Below are 13,374 nucleotides of genomic sequence, written 5' to 3'. Positions count from 1 at the left end.
ACTGACTGCTAGTCCAGAGTACCCTGGTTCAGTTCCTAGCACCTACATGGCTGTTTACCTATGTCTGTAACTGCAGGTCCAGGGGATCCAACATCCTCACAGACACATACATTCGGGCAAAACACCAATGCACATAACAAAATAAAAAAGAATAGACAGTGAACAGATGGAGGAGAGGAGGGTAGGGAGGTAGGGGTCGTGAAGGGGATGGGAGAGATGGAAAGAGCAGAGGGAGAAAGAGTTGTTCCCTTAGAGAAAAATATGGGGCATTTGTATTGTTTTTTTAGCTGAAATTAAGCTTCCTAGATCTTTTCTTTTTTTTTTTTTTTTTTTGGTTTGGTTTAGGTTTTGAGACAGGGTTTCTCTGTATAGCCCTGGCTGTCCTGGAACTCACTCCGTAGACCAAGATGGCCTTGAACTCAGAAATCTGCCTGCCTGTCTCTGCCTCCCAAGTGCTGGGATTAAAGGCGTGCACTGCCACTGCCCAGCCCTAGATCTTTTCTTTGGGATCCAACCTAAACAGAGGTGACATGGCAGCCCATTCTCTCTCTCTCTCTCTCTCTCTCTCTCTCTCTGAGACTGGCCATCTGGGTGGGACTTAGGAGTTAGGCTTAATTGTAGATGGACCCTGATAAATCACCAGGTCTGACTGCTAGTGAGTGGGTCATTTTGCTTTTAATTTCTAGCCTTTATGTCTGTATAATTAGAGGTTTACTGAGGCAATAAAGTGAGCTTACTGCAGAATTCAGTTAGCATAGTTAAGAAAAAGACAGGCTAGAGTTCAAGGCCAGCCTGGTCTTCAGAGTGAGTTCCAGGACAGCCAGGGCTACACAGAGAAACCCTGTCTTGAAAACACCAAAGAAAGAAAGTCTCACACGCGCTATTGTCTCACCAGCAAGAACACACGCGTGAGAAACCGGATCCTTCTGCAGCAACTTTATTACACCAGTTTCAACATGAAGAGGAAGACCCCAAGCACCAAAAAGGCGCTGCTTATATACACCTTAGTGTGGCGTGTCCACACCTGATTGGCTGCTCTCCCAGAGCCTCATCATCATGCCCCGGGATGGGCCAAGACTTGGCACGAAAACATTCTCGCACATGCGCACATTGCTTGTTTACCAATTAAGCCACACAGGCACAGCGAAACCGCTTCCCACAAGAAAGAAAAAAACAAAAAAGGCTAGCAAATCAGCTCTATGGTTCAGCATGCTTGCTGTTTGATCCTATAAGGTTGTCCTGGGTCTAGAGACCCTCACTCAATAAATAGGAACCAAGAAAGACCCTGTCGTCAGCTTTTGGCCTACAGTACATGGAGCCCTGTGCATGTTTACATGTAAGCCCCCGCCCCAAGCCAGGCATAGCAGCCCATACCCCAGGGTTTAGGAGGTAGAGACAAGAAGAATTAGGAGGACAAGGCTAACCTTGGTTACCTGTGGAGTTCAAGGCCATTATGTGAATCCCTTCATTTAAAAACAAGCAAGCCTCTGGCATGGTGGTGTGTGTCCCTGATCCCAGGACTCAGGAGGCAGACAGATCTCTGTGAGTCTAAGAAGTCTACCTAGTCTATAGAGTAAGATCCAGGACAGCCAGGGCTACATATTGATGCCCTGTCTCAAGCAAAACAAAACAGCAAGCAAGCAAAGGAACAGAAAATTGCTTGTGGTGGAAGGCAGGTATCAGAACTGGCTGCATGCAGTGGCCTAGATTGCAAAACCTGTTTGGTAGCATTGTGCTGCCATCTTGTGGCAAAAACACTCAACTGCTCCTCCAACCTGACTCCTTCCACGAATCTGATAATTCTGGATTTACATTTTCAACCCTACTCTGCGATGCCCCCTCCCACTTTGTCCCCCAGACAGGGTCTTGCCACATAATTCAGGCCTGCCTGGAACTCGGGATTCTCACGTCTCACCCTGCTGACTATTGTAGTCTCAACCAAGTATCACAAACCAGGCTTACAATTGTCATTTTAAAATGTTTCCAATGTAGGAAAGCAGATGCCCCCAAAGTGCTTTAAGGTATGCCATAAGTTCACACCTATAAACCTTGTGGGAGGCTTAGGCAGGGTGGTTTTGAGTTCCAGGATAGCCAAGGCTGTATAGAGGGACTCTGCCACAAAACGAAACCCACTAGTACTTCTGTTTGAATGAAGGTAGCCGCTGTGTAACAGAAAATACATCTTTGTCTTTGCCTCCAGCTCCTAGTACCCAGCTCCTGAGATTCTTTGAACCATTAGAAGGATTGACGATGTTACTTATGCATTGATATCTGGTGGCCCGCAAATAGGTTGAGTATGAGCCTGGGCACCAGAAAGACCAAGGCACAGAGAAAGGGCATCCAGCTCTCAGTATCCTGGGCTTCTAGGGAGGGGGTGTTTGGGAGATGTTGGAATCACTTATTGTCCATAATTAAATACCTTAATATGTAATTAAATAGCCCTTTGGCAGGCTCCAGGACTGTGACTGTATTAAAGGATTAGGTAGATGGCTAGTGCCTGGGCATTGGTGGTACACTTCAATCCCAGCACTCAGGAGGCAGAGGCAGGCAGATCTCTGAGTTGAAGGCTAGCCCAGTCTACAGAACAAGTGGTAGACAGCCAGGGGTACACAGAAAGACCCTGTCTTGAAAAAACAAAAAGGAAACTGGCTGGCGCTGAGAGGAAAGCGGTTCCAGTCTGTGTACCCCGCCCCTCCTATGCATCTCCTCTCTCTGAGTCCCTGAGTTTTAGGTTTTATAAATAAATATTTAAAACTGTGGCAAATATCTGTGATCTCAACACTTGGGAGGTAGAGTCAGGAGGACTAGTTCTACTTTATCCTTAGCTGTAGAGGAACTCTGAGGCTAGCCTGGGCTACATGAGAACCTGACTTGTTCCATTTCCCAACTCCCAAAGTAAGCAGAAAGTACTGTCCATGTTCATTTTGGAGTTCAAGGTTTTTTTTTTTTTTGGTTTTTGTTTTTGTTTGTTTTAAAGCTGTATATAATTTATGTGCACCAGGTACATGCTGGTGACTGGAGAGGCCAGAAGTGGATCCTGGATCCCCTGAAACTGGAGTTATGAGTTATGGGTGGTCGTGAACCACAATGCTGGGAACCAAACTCCGGTCTTCTGCAGAAGCAACAAGGGCTCTTAATGGCTGGCCATCCCTCCAATGCCCCTCCCTTTTTGAGGCAGGGTCTCACTCTGCAGCCTTGGCTTGTCTGGATCACTTGCTTCTGCCTCCAGAGTGCTAGGCCCAGAGGACATGAGCCACCACATCCAACTAAGTCTCTCAATCTTAATTACGGATTGCAGGGAATGCCACGGTGGCAGATGCACGGCAAAGTACACCATGGAGGTCTTCTACATGTTAGGACAGTCTCTTCTAAAAACCAAACCAAGCCAAACCAAACCAAACCAAACCAAACCAAACCAAACCAAACCAAACCAAACCAAGCCAAGCCAAACCAAACCAAACCAAACCAAAATAAAAACAACTCCTTCCCTCAAACTAAACGAAACAAAATGCAAAACCTAAGACATTATTAGCTGGGCATGGTCATGCAAGCCTATAATTTGGGAGGCGTAGGCAGGAGGATCAGGAGTTCAAAGACATCCTCAGCCACATAATAATTTTGAGACCAGCTGAGGTTCTATGAGATTCTCCCTTAAAAAACAAATAAATACCAAGAGAAAAAAGAAGTAAGGGTCAAAGAAGGACAAAATTGCACAGTAACTTCAATGACATCAGTAACCAGTGGGGGTGAGAACAAATTCAGGTCTAAGCCACGCCCGCCCAAAGGCACAGTCATTACTCGCAACACACCAAACAAATAATCTTTTTAAATAAATCTTAAAAAGGGAGGGGGGGATGCTGGAGAGATGGCTCGGTGGTTAAGAGCACTGGCTGCTCTTCCAGAGGTCCTGAGTTCAATTCCCAGCAACCACATGGTGGCTCACAACCATCTGTAATGGGATCTGATGCCCTCTTTTGGTGTGTCTGAAGACAACAACAGTTTACTCGTATACATAAAATAAATAAATAAATAAATCTTTTTAAAAAATCTTTTAAGCAGCATGGCCATCTATGTGGGATTCTCAGAAACTGAACATATTTTGATAGGTAATAAATGCCTTCTCTACATTCATATCAAGCTATTTTTTAGCACAGGTTTGCTGCTGCTTAGTAACCAGTGAACGAGGAAAATAGGATTTCCACATTAATGGGTCTTTCTCCTGGTATTGCGTTTTCTGATAACCTGTAACAAACGAGATGAACAAAGTTCTCCCAACATTAGTTACACTGGGGGCAATGTAACCCTGGCCAGAGGTCAACTTTGAATAGAGACTATTGAATAAGCACACCACTAATGTTAAGGACTCCAGTCGGAATGAACTCGGTAGTGGTCAATGAGCTGAGAGCCACGGATAAAGGCCTGCCCACACTCTCCACACTCATAGGGTTTGACACCAGGATGAATTCTGTGATGTTCAGTAAGTTGTGAACTACGAATAAAAGCCATTCCGCACTTCCTGCATAGGCAGGGCTTCTCGTATGTATGAATTCTCTGATGGTAAGTGAGCTGGGAGACACCGATAAAGGCTTTCTCACACTCCTGACACTCATAAGGATCCTCTGATGTTGAATAAGGTACGAACTACGACTTTCCACAGTCCTTACATGCCAAGGGTCTGTCACCAGTGTGGACGCTCTGATGGCTGATGTGGCCTGAGCTGCGCATGCTGTCTGAAGGCCTTCCCACATTCCTGGCATTCATAGGGTTTCTCCCCAGAATGAATCCTTTGATGTCGAGTGACTTCTGAGCTGTGGCTAAAACCCTTCCCACAGTCCTTACATTCGTAGGGCTTCTCTCCAGTGTAAATTCGCTGGTGTACGGTGAGCTGGGGTGTTGGCTGAAGGCCTTTCCGCAGTCTTTACACTGATAGGGCCGAGCCCCAGTGTGGATTCTCCAATGTACAGTAAGCAGGGAACCACGAATGAAGCCTTCCCACGGTCTTCACAGACATGGGGCTTCTCATCAGGGTGAGTTCTTGGATGCAGAATGAGCTTCGACTGTTGCCTAAAGGTCCTTGTACAGTCTTTGCATGCATAGTGTTTGACGCTAGCAGGAAGTCTCTGATGGAGACTGAGGTCTGAAGGATGGCCACACGCCCAGCACCCATAGAGCTTCTCATCTGAATGGATTCTCTGATGCTGGACAAGGTGTGAGGCCTGAGCAAAAGCTCTCCCATACCCCTTACACTCAAAGGGCTTTTCAACTGCTGAGGTGCTGAGTAAGGCTCAAGCCACAGCTAAACGCTTCCCTGCTTCCTCGAGCTCACTGCATCCGGTCAGGTCACTTTCTCTACTGCAGTCCTGCCGCTCCCATGCCGTGTGTGACGCTGGAGAGCAGGGACACTTTTCCAGGGGTTTCCACTTGCTTGAAATGACACTCCTGACTTGTGCGCTGTCTCTCACAGCGGTCTCTGCACGCCCAGGCATCTGTGAGGTGAGGGTCCTGAAAGTCACGGTGCTGCTAGCTTCCCGTTACCTCCCATTTGAATGACTCTATTCAAAGAGCCCTTTCCTGGGAACTCTCTCACACTTTGTCTTCAAGTCTGAAAAATCAGATAAAAAAAAAACAAATATGAGTTGTTTTTTTTACCATGAGGAATTAAAAAAAAGAGAGAAAATATGGAAATAAAATTTAAAATTTCATCATAAAGGATTAATGGCGTAAGATGTCTCAAATATTGAATAATTTCTAGAAAGCACAAATTTGGTAGAAGTGCCCATGATGCCAGAACTGGGCAAGAAAAGAGTTAAGCCTAAGGTTCTCAATTTTGAAATTGATCAGAGTTACCCACAAAATTCATTACCTGTACAAATGTCCATGTGTCTTCCTGGTCTCACACACACACACACACACACACACACACACACACACACACACACACACACGCGCGCGCGCGCGCGCGCGCAAAGCAGGGACAGCTGGAAATAAGGGTGACAAGTGAACAGACTTGTACTAACTGCAAAATTGTGTAAGAGCTGTTTGGAGTAGGACACACCTTTAATCCCAGCACTCAGGAGCCCGAGGGAGGTGGGTCTCTGAGTTCCAGGCCAGCCTGGTCTACACAGTGAGTTCTAGGACAGCCAGGGATATTCAGAGAAACCCTGTCTCGAAAAACAAATAAACAAATCCAAAACCAAAACCAAAAAATAAAGCTCTTTATAGCCAGTGACAGGTGATGGGCATCTTGTGAGACAACTGGCACAAGACACGTGGGGCAAGAGAAAACTCTACCATGAGAGGGGGTTTGAGCTGGGACAACGTGCTGTCAACACCACTGGCCATTGGCATATATCCTGTCGGAGCTTGAGGAGGCAATACAAAGTACAATGCCCAGAGACTGGAGGTGGAGAACCTTCCTGGATCATAACAGCAAAACAAGATCAATGATGTTGTCCGTGGCACATCGAACGATGAGCTGACAGACAGCACACCCACACTGCGCAGCACCTAGAAGCTGACTCTCGAGGAGGAAGGGATTTTAAACAAAAAGGAAAAGAACACCGCGGAAGCAGGAAGCAGCCTTCTCTGGAGGCGCAGCTGCAGCAGAACAGGCTTCCTGCATGGCATGGCGTGCGTCGAGCAAGTTCCTGAGCTAGGCAGGCAGGGTGCTGGAGGGTAAAGAGCTGGAGTTCTGGCTGAGGGAGGTCAAAGTGAGCGAGGCAGACAGCTCATGCAATAAAGATGTTAAAGAAGAGGTCTTTCTTGTTCTTACGGATTGTGTCCTTACATCCATGTACAAGGTGGCTCACTGGTCAAGAGCCCTGGCTGCTCTTCCAAAGGACCCGGATTCAGTTCTCTGTACCCACATGGTGGCTCACAACCATCTGCAACTCCAGTTCCAAGGAATCCAATGCCCTCTTCTGGCCTCCTTGGGGAACCAGGCATGTACATGGTGTAGACACACATGCAGGCAAAACACCCATACACATAAAGTAAAATAAAACAATAAATATGCATGAAATATTTTCCGAATTTATAGCTACCTAAGTTAGCAACAACAGAAGATAGAAGGCAGTGGAAGTAAATACCATCTAATACAGAATACTTTTAATTATTTTAATCTTATGTGCTTGGCCAATGCTGACAGAGTCCTTGCTCTTCTCTGTAACTCAGGCCTTTATTCTACAGCAGGTTTTGTCGGCTTCCTGACAATCACTCAGGTGACAGCTGTCAGCTGTATTGCTACCACACTGTCCTGTTAGCCCCATGACTTCTCCAGCAAGGCCAGGTCTTACTTACCTGGGTGCCAAGGATTTGTCATATAATTTGTAACCGTCCATGGCTCTTTCCCTTGCTCCAATAAGAAGACGACATCAGGCTTAAAAATGACAAGTCCTGTTAATGGGAGAAGAAATGAAGCATGATTATACTGTTTACATTTCAAACTCTGGGGGCTGGAGAGATGGCTCAGTGGTTAAAAGCACTAGCTTCTATTCCAGAGTATCCAGGTTCAATTCCCAGCACCCACATGGAAGCCCACAATTGTAAGTCCAGCTCCAGGAGATCCAACACCCTTATAAACACACACACACACATTAAGGCGAAATAATAACCAACATTAAATGTCAAACTCTGGCCAGTCATGGTGACATATCTTTAATCTCTGTGAGTTTGAGGCCAGCTTGTTCTACATAGTGAGTTCTAGGACAGCCAGGGCTATAGAGGGAGACCCTGTCTCAAAACAAACAAACAAACAAACAAATAAAAAAATAAGATAAAATAAAATTCAAACTCTAGGGCTGGTAGGATGGCTGAGCAGGGTAAAGTTCTTGCCCAGCCTGACAACCTGTTTGATCCCCAGGGTCCACATGGTGCAAAGAGAGAACCAAGTCCTGAAAGATGTCCTCTGACCTCAAGACGCATTCAGTGGTACACTTATACCATCTCCTCCATCACGCAGAAATAAATGTGGTAAGAGCCTTTTTATAAATAATTAAAATTCAAACCCTAGCTTTTGGTCTCCAAGGAATCAAAATAGTAACAATATTTATTATTATCGATGTTAATTGCAAGTAGGCAAGGCAGGTGATGGACCAGCCTGCCTTCATCTTAAGATTGAGATGGCTCAGCAAACTTCTGTTGCTTTGGTCCCAGGATGTCCCGTTTCCTATGTGGTCCTGGGTGCTCTAGGCCTTACCTAGTGAGACCAGGAAACTGAAGTTCTTCAACGTCACATTTCTGTACAAGTCCCTCTGAGCAGGCTCCATGCACTTCCACTCCCCAGACAACTCTACAGCCACAACCCCAAAGATCACTGTCCCCTGAAACAACGCACTCACACACTATTAGTGAATTAATTGTTTCTTTTCTTTAATTTTTGATACAGGATCTCACTATGTAGCGATGGCTGTACTTATAAATATGTATCTTGGGCTGGAGAGATGTCTCAGCGATTAAGAGCACTGGCTGCTCTTTCAGAGGTTCTGAATTCAAATCCCAGCAACCACATGGTGGCTCACAACCATCTGTAATGGGATCCGATGCCCTCTTCTGGTGTGTCTGAGGACAGTGACAGTGTACTCATATGCATAAAATAGATAAATAAATAAATAAATCTAAAGCAACAAAAGCAAAGCAAGACAAACAAATATATTTGTCTCCTCCCTTTTTCTTTTCATTTTCTTTGAGATAGGGTTACATTGTGTTACTCTGACTGGCCCAGAACTCACTATGTAAACCCAGAGATCCTCCTGCCTCTGCCTCTGGAGACTGGCTAGTTGTTCCATTTCCAGTGAGACCATAACTGATGAAAAGGTTCAGGTTTCCCAAGCTGATCTACTCAGGAAAACGTCTTTACAATGCAGAGATGAAGAAAGGCACCATGGGATATGGGAAGCTCTAGCTTTCGGTCTGCACCACAAGCTAAGAACATGATCAAGTGTCAATCAATACTCTCCTCTGAGGAGCAGGACTCTCCTGATTCACATTCAGACTGGAAAATAAACAAAATCTAGCTGAGCAGGGTCCCATAAGTTACTGAGACCATGCTCGGGTGTGGTGACGTACACCTATTATCCTAGAACTTGGCAGAGTGGGGTATAAGCAGGAGTTCAAAGTCATCTTTGGCTACACACACAGCCGGGTTAGCAAGCAGCCTCTGCTAACCCATCTTAAAACAACCCTTCTCCCCAAAAAAGTATCAATGGCTGCATGCAAATAGAAAGCAGTCACTCCACTTGTAAGGATGTTAGATGGCACATTTGGGTGGCGAATATATCGGTGTTTATTTTCTCATACCATATGCGTGCGATAGACATGTGGGATTTTGTTTGTTTGGTTTGGTTTCTGTGTAGGGAGAGAGGGACGTTTCAAGACAGGGTTTCCCTGTGTAGTCCTGGCTGTCCTGGAACTCTAGAGAGTAGGCTAGCCTTGATTGAATTCAGAGATCTACATGCCTCTGCCTTCCAAGTGCTGGGATCAAAGGCGTGCACCATGATAATCAGCTTATGGGGGACATGTTTTTGTATGTGTGACAGACATGTTTTGTATACCGTTTCTGACAGCAGGAAATATGGTTTTTAGTTTATGTGTATGGGTGTTTTGCATGTATGTCTGTGCACCATGTGCGTGCCTGATACCTGTGGAAGTCAGATCAGGGCTTCTGATCCCCTGGAACTGCAGTTCGATGGTTGAGAGCCAACATGTGGGTGTGGGACACGAATGCAGAGCCTCTGGAAGTAAAACCAGTGTCCCCAAGCAGGGAGCCATCTCTCCAGCCCATGAAATAGGCTTCTTCTTTCTTTCCTTTTGTTTTGTTTTTTAAGAGGGAGTGAAATAAATCAGTATAGGAAAGTCACTGGAAAAGACCGTCGTCTCCTCTGTGGTCCCCATTAATGGTTATGAGAAAATAAGCTATCATCTTTTTCAAGAGAAGGTATTCCTTTCCTCTGCTCCTCTGTGACAACACTGTATATGATGCTGAGAAGAGGGAGCCACCGATGGGGTTGGGGACCCATCACTCGCTCCCCGAGAGCAGACATTTTGGCATAAAGAGGACAGGTGTTCATATGTTCTGAAGGGTTAGGAGGAGTTATGGGGCTAGGAAAGATGGCTCAGCAGGTAAGGTCACCTGCTGCAAAATCTGACGACCTGAGTTTGATCCTGGGTTCCACGTGATATAAGGAGAGAACTGACTCCTGCTACCATTCTCAGTCCTCCACACTGTACAGCAGCTTGCACACCACATCACCACCACCACCACCAACCAACCAACCAACCAACTGACTAACTGCCTGCTTGCCTGCCTGCCTGCCTGCCTGAAAACAAAGTCTGGGCAGTGGTAGACAATCCCTTTAGTTCCAGCACTTGGGAGGCAGGGACAGGCAGATCTCTGTGAGTTTCAGATCTACAGAGGGAGTTCCAGACTCTACACAGAGAAACCCTGTCTCAAAAAGCCAAAACAAACAAACACATAAATAAAATGAACTTTCAAGCTACCTGATGGGCCGTGCCATTCTGATCTACTCTGACTTCTTCCGGATAAATAGAGTCCTGGAAAAGTAGGAGTTAAGCCCCCAGTACACTGACAGACTGATAGACAAGCTCAGTTCTGAATCTGAGATCTCAGGCCTGGGTAACATAGCAAGAATCTTGTGCTTGCCTGCCCGGTCCCACCATGGGAAGAAAATAAAAGAACAAGAGATACAGGTGGAAATGGCTCCAGACAGAGTGTATTTAAATCACTAGAATAACTAATGATCTTCGGTAACAGAGGGAATGCTAGGGCTGTATTACAGAGGCTCACAGATCACGTGCAAACACACACACACACACACACACACACACACACACACACACACACACACACAGAGTTAGTTCTCTGTTTGAAGCCAGCCCAGTCTACAGAGTTAGTTCCAGGATAGCCAAGGCTACACAGAGAGACCCTGTATGGTGGTTTGAATATGTTTGGCCCAGGGAATAGCACTTGTTCTTTGGTAGTGTGGCCTTGTTGGAGTAGGTGTGGCCTTGTTGGTGTAGGTGTGTCACTGTGTGTGTTGGCTTTAATACCCTCATCCTAGCTGCCTGGAAGTCAGTCTTCTCTAAGCAGCCTTCAGAAGATGATGTAGAACTTTCAGCTCCTCCTGCACCATGCCTGCCTGGATGCTGCCATGCCCCCACCTTGTTTTTGTTTTGTTTTGGCTTTTGGTTTTTTTTGAGACAGGGTTTCTCTGTATAGCCTTGGCTGTCCTGGAATTCACTTTGTAGACCAGGCTGGCCTCGAACTCAGAAATCTGCCTGCCTCTGCCTCCCAAGTGCTGAGATTAAAGGTGTGCGCCACTACCACCCAGCTCCCCACCTTAATGATAATGGATTGAACCTTTGAACCTGTAAGCCAGCCCTATGAAATATTGTCCTTATAAGAGTTGCCTTGGTGCCTGTTCACAGCAGTAGAACCCTAACCAAGACACCCTTTCATGAAAAAAACCCTCTCCTCCCTCAAAAAAAAAAAAAAAAAAAAAAAAAGGTTCAGGGAAAGGAGAATAAAATGGGATGCTTTTTGAATTTGGCTTTGGACAGTCAATAGTTAACTACTGAGCTGTATAGTCTTGGCTCAGCATCATCCTCTTAGAAAAGGGTTGGAAGAAAGGAAACATGAGTGAGCAGGGTACTTTTGGATAGCTGTTCTTCTATCCTGGTGTTCAGGGGATGGAGGTCAGACATGGCTGGGCACTCAGTCCAAACTCAGTGTCACCTTGTAAAACTGAGGTCACTATTGTCCAGGGCCAGAATCTGCCCAAACTTTACGGCACCTGCTGGGGCCAAAACAGTAGTCACAGACCCACTACATTTGGCTGCTGCAAGATATGTCACATGAAAACATCCACACACCAACTCTTCACTTTCTAAGAAACAAATTTTTAATAATTTATTTTATTTTTATTGTATGTACATTGGTGTTTTGCCTGCATGTATGCTTGTATGAGGGAGTCGGATCCCCTGGAACAAGAGTTACAGACAGCTGTGAGCTGCCACATGGGTGCTGAAACCTGGTCCTCTGGAAGTCCAGCCAGTCCTCTTAACCACTGAGTCATCTCTCCAGCCCTAGAAATAATTTTTTTAACTTTGTGTGTGTGCACATATTCAGGTATGTGTGTGCAATGCCATTTTTGTGGAGGGCAGAGTAGAGTCTTGGGTGTTGGTTCTAGCCTTCTACCTTGTAGTCTGATCACTGCTACACACTCCCAGCTAGTTCATCTGAGAGGTTTTGGAAATGCTTGTCTCTGAATTCTGTAGGAGCTTGGATTACAGGATAATTACAAACACAGTATGACAACTGACTTGTGCCACAAGAACTTTACCCACCTAGGCATCCCAGTCAGTTTGCTTGCCACTGTGGTACAATCACTTCCCTAACATCCCTAAAGGTCCTCCTTACATAGTCACAATCACACATGGTGGCACGCAGAAGGCACAGTACTCTGCATCATCCAGCCATAACTGAACATTCACTCAGGGGCCAGTCACTCTTTAGCAAAGATAGTCCACACCCGCATACACACAGTATTACACACTGTCACAAAGTCCTCCTCCTTCTTTCTCCCTTCTCTCCAAGAACACAAGGATACTCACGCACTGCCGACGCAGAGCCACGGACACAGAACACTGCACACAGTACTACACAAGGTCACTTAACCCAGAGATACACAGTCACAGCTACAACTATATCCACACAACCCCAGGAATAAAGGTTATCGAGCACACAACACACTACAGGACCACGGGATACCACTTCCACAACCACAAGATCCCGGAACACATAACATCACATATGTTTGCACAGCAACAATCAGATATACACCTTGGAGACAGGTGATTACAACAGCACACTACTTGTAAGCACTGACAACCGGTCACCACCACAATCAAAACCACAATTAGAATCCCGCAGCCCAGTCCTGCTTCAGCGTGCACAACCCCGTTCAGGACACGCCTGTTCCCCACCCCCGTTCAGTACTCCCCAGACCATTTACCTTGGGTCTCAGTAGAAGGCGCGCGCATCCTGCTTCAGCCAAAGGTAAAGGTTTCATCAAAGTTGAGCTACAATGTCAGCTCGCTATGGACTCTGGGAAACGTAGTCCATAGCCACATCAGCCCCGGACAAAGATGGTGTCCTTTCACCTTGGGGTCTGGGCTCAGTGTATTATTGAGACGCCGCCCGTGAAGTACCAAAGAGGAAGTCCCCACTCCAAACATCTTACCAGGCGTGAGCTTATTTGGGTCCAAGTGACAACAATCTACTCTAAGAAACCCCAAATCACAAGAGGCGGCCAGGTTTGTGCGTGGGAGACGGATAAGCAACCCGCAGTGCCTTGT

At 46.1% G+C, this 13,374-nt stretch overlaps 1 long non-coding RNA gene across 1 annotated transcript; it reads right to left on the bottom strand.

The window, feature by feature from the left end:
- Positions 1 to 921: 921 nt before the first annotated feature.
- Gm5113 (predicted gene 5113) lies at positions 922 to 13,371 on the bottom strand. Its single transcript, NR_157376.1, has 3 exons — positions 13,032 to 13,371; positions 7,300 to 7,395; positions 922 to 5,602 (listed from the first exon to the last, which is right to left on the bottom strand). It is a non-coding gene; the product is annotated as a predicted gene 5113 (long non-coding RNA).
- Positions 13,372 to 13,374: the final 3 nt, after the last annotated feature.

Source organism: Mus musculus, chromosome 7 (assembly GCF_000001635.26).
Source record: "Mus musculus strain C57BL/6J chromosome 7, GRCm38.p6 C57BL/6J".
In the NCBI taxonomy this organism is placed as follows: domain Eukaryota; kingdom Metazoa; phylum Chordata; class Mammalia; order Rodentia; family Muridae; genus Mus; species Mus musculus.
This window is presented reverse-complemented; position numbering and strand designations above follow the sequence as displayed.